An 8,143-nucleotide genomic window follows, 5' to 3' on the forward strand; every position below is an offset into this window, starting at 1 on the left:
TGTAAGTCACTTAATTTCTGTGCCTCAATGTCTTTATCAGTGATGGGAGGTGATATAAAAAGCTACTTTAGAAAAATTTTGCAAAGCCTGTATGGTTGGACGAACATTTTTCATGTGCATCATTTTCTCGAAGCTGCACCTCGAGGTGACACACTGTCCTCAGCTCAGTCTCACGCCTTTATCCCCAGTCCAGGCTCACATCCCAATTCTTCCCTGAGGCTCCCTCCCCCGTCCTTTCTTACCTGATCCCTTTCAATCTTTCAATTCAGGTCAGCTCATCCTGGATCCCTGTCTCCCTGTCTTCCCCTTTGGAACCTCTCAAAATCTCCTGCAGGAGTGCAAATTTGAAGTTGTAAGAACACATCCCCAGCCATCGCCGTGGCTCAACAGGCTAATCTCCGCCTTGCGGCGCCGACACACTGGGTTCTAGTCCCAGGAGGGGCGCCGAATCCAGTCCTGGTTGCCCCTCTTCCAGGCCAGCTCTCTGCTGTGGCCCGGGAGTGCAGTGGAGGATGGCCCAAGTGCTTGGGCCCTGCACCCGCATGGGAGACCAGGATAAGTACCTGGCTCCTGCCTTTGGATCAGTGCGGTGCAGCGCGCCAGCCATGGTGGCCATTGGGGGGGAACAATGCCAAAAGGAAGACCTTTCTCTCTGTCTCTCTCTCTCACTGTCCACTCTGCCTGTCAAAAAAAAAAAAAGAAAGAAACACATCCCAGGAAAGCAAGCGTATTTCACAAAGTCTGTGGAAAACTGGAATTAAAGAGTTTATTTTGGTGTGCATTAATTTTGCAATCTATTCATAGTGTCCTCACAATCTACAATTTTATAATACTGTTTCCTGTGAATTTATTGAAGTATGTTGTACATATCAGAACCATGAAAAATGTGCGTACCCTTTGATCATGTGGTTTTACTTCAAATTATTTATCTGATGGAAGCAAAAGAAGACCCACACAAACCTGATGTATAAGGATATTCAGTGCAGTGTTTGTTCATCCTAGTAAAAATGAAACAAAGTAAATGCACACAGTAGGGAACTGCTTCATCAAGTATGGTCTGTTCACATGGCAGAGTACAAAGGAACCGCTGAGTCATGTTTTAGTTCAATACAAGTGAAAGCTCACAAGATGTGTCAGTGAAGAGAGCAGAGAAAGCAGTGTATAAAGTTGCCTCTAAGCTTCTAAATTTTACTAATAGTCAGCAGTACTCTTTCACCTGTACATGTCCATGGAAAGAACTAAAAGAGACCACTGCAGACCTGAAGTTGAAAGAAAGGGGGAAAAATCCCCTTTCTCACTGCTTTGACAACTCAGTCAGATCATGATGCTACTGCATTACCAGTCACACGGGCGCCACCTCCCTTTCCCCACCAAGGTCGTTTCCTTCACCTCATTCCCACAGAAAGATTTCTTCCTGTTCTAAGTGTAATCTCCACTTGATCCCGAAGAAACCCAACAAAGAGTCTCCTACTCCCACTTGACAGGGAACAGGGCAAACCGTGCTCAATCTTCCCACCGCGGACAGCGCCTCCTCAGAAGCCCGCCGGGGACCAACTACTGCCCCGGACATTCTGACCCCCAGGCTGTCCACTGTCTCCAAGGTCTTCACAGGCCCAAGTGTGGAGTGTAAACAGACTTTTCCCCTCGTGCCTTCAAAATGATACTGACAAGATTAAAGAGCGATTCCCCAGGGAATCTCTGGCCAGATTGGTTTCAGAGTCCGGGCTTATCTGAACACAGGGTGCTCTGAGGGACGGCTCCTCACCAACAGCCCGAGGACCCCTGTTTTCAGCTGTCAGGCGTAGGCCATGTCATGTCTCAGAACCATCTGGAACTACTCCACGCTCCATACTGATCTCGCGGTCTTACCAGAAGGCGGCTCCTCAGATTTCTGCAGCTACATCTTGTACCCAGTGCTGCTGCCACTCCCAGGATAATAGTATAGTTTGCCAGGGCCACAGGGATTATATCCTCCAAATGTAGCAGAATTCATCAAAGATGAGGGAAAACAACATCTGAGCTCTTTTATTTATTTTTTTAAGATTTTTTTTGAAAGGCAGAGTTACAGAGAGAATAGGGAGGGAGGGAGAGGGAGAGACAGAGATCCTCCATACACTGGTTCACTACTCAGATGGCCACAACAATCGCGGCTAGGCCAGGCTGAAGGCAGGAGCCCAGATGTTTGTCTGGGTCTCCCACATTGTTGCAGGAAGACAGATCAGAAAAATAGAACATTCAGGACTAACACCAGCGCTGCAATGTGCAATGCGGGTGTCTCAGGAGGCAGCTTAACCCACGGCTCTTATACTTCGTGCACTGCAAGTATGTCCCTTTACCTCACTGAGCTCAGTTATCATAGCTGACTTAAAATCCCTACCTGCTCTTTCTCTCTAGTCAGTCCTGTGTTTTATTCCATCTAAATATTGAGAGATAAATTTCCCTTTAAATATTAGTGAAGCCAGGGAAACCTGCTCTAATTATGTCTCTCCTCTGCTCAACATCCTTCAGTGCCTCCCTGCACGGAGGATAATGGTGAACTCAGCAGAGTGAGTAAAGGCTAAACTGTCTCCAGCCCACGCCCTTTCATCTTCCTACCCAGCTGCTGCTCTGCCCAGGACTGCACTCCAGGAGTGTGGTCTGCCCTCGGTTTGCTCGTGGCTCCTTTTTTTTTTTTTTAATTTATTTGACAGGTAGAATTATGGACAGTGAGAGAGAGAGACAGAGAGAAAGGTCTTCCTTCCATTGGTTCACCCCACAAATGGCCGCTGCAGCCTTCGCTGTGTCAATCTGAAGCCAGGAGCCAGGTGCTTCTCTCAGTCTCCCATGCTGGTGCTGGGCCCAAGGACCTGGGCCATCCTCCACTGCCTTCCTGGGCCACAGCAGAAAGCTGGACTGGAAGAGGAGTAACAGGGACTACAACTGGCACCCATATGGGATGCTGGCGCAGCAGAGGATTAGCCATGTGAGCCATGGCGCCGGCCCCTCACTGCTCCCTTGAAATGCCTATTATTTTTTATTACTGCTGTTCGTTTCTCCCTACCCAATCTCCCTTGCTTCCTACCTACCCAATCTGAAACCCACTTACGGGAACTCCAGGCCATCTTAAGATCCCCACTGACCACTGCAGAGACGGAAAGGGGCGTGTCCTCCACTGCTCACTCCATCCGGATTGTCTGAACTACTGTGGGCACATTGCTCACAGAGGGCTTCTTTTTTACTAAAAGAAAAAAAATATTTATTTTAAAGATTTGCAGAGAGGCAACGGAGAGAGAGAGTCAGAGAGACGAAGAAACAGAGACAGAGAGGTCTTCCATGCACTGGTTCACTCCCCAGTTGGTCACAATGACTGGAGCTGGGCTGATCCAAAGCCAGTAGACACGAGCGTCTTCCGGGTCTCCCATGCAGGTCAAGGGGCCCAAGTGCCTGGGCCATCTTCTACTGCTTTCTCAGGCCAGAGTAGAGAGCTGGATGGGAAGTGGAGCAGCCAGGACACAAACTGGTGCCCATATGGGATGCCGGCACTGCAGGTGGATGCTTCACCTACTATGCCACAGTGGTACCCACTATGTGATTCCTAAGCTTAACTTTTTTAAAGTAAACATCTAAAGTTCACATTGGCTTAATGCATCATGAAAAGGAAGATCCCAAAACAGACAAATAAGCAAAATGATTTTTTTTCATCTAACATCCAAGTTCTGGCCAGAATCAACCATCCTGACCACAAAGTCCTTTGGATATTTTAACTGCTACACATTTCAAGAGTTATAAACTGTAAAAATAAGTGAAAATGAATCTTGATGTGCATGGAATAGGAGAGGGAGCGGGAGATGGGAGGGGTGCGAATGAGAGGGAAGTTATGGGGGGCGGAAAATCCACTGTAATCCAAAAGCTGCACTTTGGAAATTTATATTTATTAAATGAAAGTTAAAAAGAAAGAGAGATGTACTCTTTGAGTTCTAAAGAGCAAGCTAGGACAACTGGATTTCAAGCCCCAGTTAAGAGATCTGAGCAGCACAGGTGAGACCACAGGAGCTGTAAAAGCTCACGGAGGTCTGTGCCCAAGGATTTATGCGTGCGGTGCCTGGGGACACTTGGCACAGCCACCAGAGAGAACAAAGGACAGTATTGAGCTTAAGAGTGGTTCCTGATGAAGTGAAGAAAGAGAGCTGGACTCTTTCCGTCGGCCTTTGGGAGACATGTCGAAAGTCACTGACCATCAAACAGGGCTGCCAAAGGCTCACCATGGCTGGGATCAAGGGTGGCCTTAGCAGAGGCCAAGGATCGACAGCCCACACCAGGTGCCAACTGCAAGGAAGCTGACCCAAGTCAAGAGAGAGTGCATGCTCCAACCATGGTGGAGTCCCTGAGGCAGAGTGCACAGAGCAGTTCTCTCAGCCAGGAACATCGTGGGTAGAGGCTGTAGGCAGAGCAGCCAACACCAGGCTCAGCCGTATAAGATTCACATTAGTGAAGATAGGACAGAGGCTGAGCTCTGGTCTGAGACCCAGTCCTTAGGATATGGCCATGGCCGAGTCTTCAGAGGAACTAGATGGGCCTCACATGGAGAAAAAGGAGACAAAAGTAAAACCCAAGAGTTCATATGAGTTACTCAACATTAGTCAGATTAAGTTTTCCAATCCAGGAAAAAACAGTGACTCGTAAGCCACATATTATAATTGATATTGTATAATTCTTTTTTTAAAGATTTATTTATTTATTCACTTGAAAGTCAGAGCTATACAGAAAGAGAAGAGAGAGAGACAGAGGTCTCACATCCGCTGGTTCACTCCCCAGTTGGTCGCAACAGCTGCAGTTGTGCCAATCCAAAGACAGGAGACAGAAGCATCTTCCAGGTCTCACACACAGGTGCAGGGGCCCAAGGACTTGGGCCATCCTGCACTGCTTTCCAAGGCCACAGCAGAGAGCTGATCAGAAGTGGAGCAGCCAGGAATCAAACCGGTGCCCATAAGGGATGCTGGCATTTCAGGCGGTGGCTTGACTTGCTATGCCACCATGCTGGCCCATGCATAATTCTTTATAAAATATATGCTGATAAATAAAAGTAACACAGTATAAATGGACACAGTATGTGTTCGTATGTATATGTACACCTCCCTTCCCACAGACGGGGACACCACTTTCATCATAGGTCAGATACGTTCACATGGACGATGGAGACAGACATCGCTTCTAGAAAGCTAGTTTCCAGTCACCCATGGCCTAAGATGCTTTCATGTCCACATTGGCTGGGCCTTGCGCTTTGTATTCAGATCCCGTGTTCCCCTGAAGTATCCTCCCTGGAGGTGCCCCTCTTCTTTCACTCCTTTAAGTATCATCACGAATAAGGGCACAGCATCTCTGCGTTCCTCAGCAGCTGGTCTCTAGGACCTCCGAAAGGTTGCGGTGCAGCTCATCAGCGCTTGCTGAAACCCAGAGCCCTCTCTGTACATCTCCCAATTCCACATTCAGGGCTGCGAGTGACACCTTCAAATTAGCCATGGGAAGACTGTTTACACCACAGGAATCAGCAGATGCTACAAATCCGGACTCTTGCTTTCAGAGAGCACCAGGGATGGGACAGTTCCTGAAGGGCCCCCTAGGCCTAGGATTCTTCAACAGGAATAACTACACTATCACAGATGGATTGCAGGCCCCCCACGAATGGGACTGTGATCTAGACCTTAGTTTTACTGCATCCATGACTCCATACAAATGTAGCTTGAAAATATGTAACCCTACGAGTTCTGAGTATAGCCCTCCTTTCTTTCTTTTTCTCCTTAATAGGTAAGATTCCTGGAGGCTACTAAAATAGATACTATCTGTATTAAAATCAGGTGGAAAAGAAAAACATAGCTTTGGCCTAGAAGAATGGGACACTTTGGATTGTGAAGGGAGAATAAATAACATTTGTGTCAGTCTCTGCCCCAGGAGATCCTGCGTTATGAAATATAACCTCCCGAACAAACAGTACCTCTCCTCCTGGGAGAAGTGCCTCTTGTTCTGCCATTCCCTGGACAAACGCTACAAAGCCAATTAGCAACACTGCCTGCATCAGATTTAAACCCTACTTCTTCCTCCTGAAAAGCCTAGCTAGGCCTCAAATTCACCCAGAGAGACTTACTTTCTTTTTTCTATTTTTTAAGACTTTTTTATTTATTTGAAGGTCACAGTTATACAGAGGAAAGAGAGAGGAGAGAGAGGTCTTCCATCCAGTGTTTCACTCCCCAAAATGGCTGCAACAGCCAGAGCTGAGCCAATCTGAAGCCAGGAGCCAGGAGCTTCTTCTGAGCCTTCCAAGTGGGTTAGGGGCCCAAGGACTTTGGCCAACTTCTATGACTGTACCAGGACATGTGGAGGGCTGGATCTGAATTGGAGCAGCTGGGCCTCAAACCAGAGCCCATATGGGATGCCAACACGTTAGGTGGCAGCTTTACCCACTACATACAGCACTGGCCAGAGACTTACTTTCTAGAACACAAAGCCACCAAAGACAGCCTCCACCACAGGCCTGTCCCCATGTGGCATTCTAAGCACGGCCATGTGGAGGATTCTGCTACTGTGGTCTGGGTCTTTGCTATTTCAAGGGTTCCTCACTGGTAACAGCTGTCTTTGAGACAACTCCTTCAAACAGCCTTGCTCCCCTTTTCCAGCCTCCTCAAGACTACGCACGTCCCCAGAATCTATCTCTAGGTCTTAGGCCAGTAGACACAGAAAGCATGTCACCAATAGTTGACTTCCATCTTCCTCTCACAAGGAAAGTTGCTCACTTACTCGAAATAACAACGAATAGCTGGCAAAGGTAGAACTAGCACTCAGGACAGCTAAGGCCCAGGCCAAGGTCCTTTCTATGGAAATTCTACTCTTTTCTCTCCCACTGTCTCCCTTAAAGATGGAAGGGAGAGGTGGAACACTTGGAAGAGGGAAGGTAGATTCTTTATGACCTGTGCAACTGTCCCAGGCTTCAGAGATCCCTAAATCCTGAGTATCAAGGCTGCTCCAAGTGCTGAATTGAGAGACAAGAGATTTCACAGAACTTACGGTGCAGCCATTCTTTCTCAGTAATTGATTGACTCCATTAAGAACTTTCTGATGCATCCCTCAAATTATATTCTAGTACCTCCTTTTAGAAATAATTCATGGAAAAATAAATGGGAAACCTAAGATCGGTCACCTAGTAGGATAAGTCTCCAAAAGGACCTTCCAAGATGCCAGTCACAATGAAGAAAGCAGAATCCTCTGGAAAAAAATCAAATGATTTCTTGATGTGAAGAGTAAACACTTTCCTTTTTCTAGCCAGCTTGGATCATACTCCCAGCATTTGCTTCTCTGTGGAGGTTTGATATTTGACAAACACTTTCATTCAATAGTTTCAAGAGCTCCTAGGGCCCAGACCCAGGCAGCTGCTATAAGACCTTCACGTATTTGAATTACATTCTTCTAGGGGTTGGACCTCCACAAAGATCTCTTAACTTCTGCTGCTGTGCAGAGAATGGAATTTAGCTCTTTTTCACCGTCTAATGGCAGCTTGGGATGTTCCAGTTCCCAGCACCATCACCTCTATCTTCTTTCCACATCATTTCTGACCTCACAAGGATCTTGTAACTCTTAACTGGCAGTGCTTTGTCACACACAGGAATTCCATATTGCATTATGTTGAAGTTATCTTGCCTAGGGTTTTGGTGTAATCAATTTGGTCACTTTATGGGGGGAAAAGTGGTCTGATAAATTCAAAAACTATGCAACTTCTGCAACATTTTCAAAATCCTCTAGAAATCTTATGTGCTCAATTTTCTACGGACATTATTTGAAGCATTCTATGGATACCTCTGTCTATATCAGAGCATTTGATTTAATCTCTGGTGTGTTCAAATGGCGGACTGCTCACTAAAAAGTCATGTTCCCTTCCTATAACATAGATCTGGTTGACAAAGACAGCTTCCCACCTCTCTTGCCTTTAGATGGGGACAACTTCCAACCAGAAAAATGTGAGTAAAAATAGCTGTCTTATTATGGGTCTTAGTGACTGAGTGCGAGTGCCTGACCTCACAGACCCACTTCCATTTTGGCAGCAATCTTGTGAGGCTTGAATTGAAGGCAGAAGCGTCATAAAATGAAAGGAACATGGATCCCTGGATGAGTCAGG

Source organism: Oryctolagus cuniculus, chromosome 4, assembly GCF_964237555.1.
Source record: "Oryctolagus cuniculus chromosome 4, mOryCun1.1, whole genome shotgun sequence".
Classification (NCBI taxonomy): domain Eukaryota; kingdom Metazoa; phylum Chordata; class Mammalia; order Lagomorpha; family Leporidae; genus Oryctolagus; species Oryctolagus cuniculus.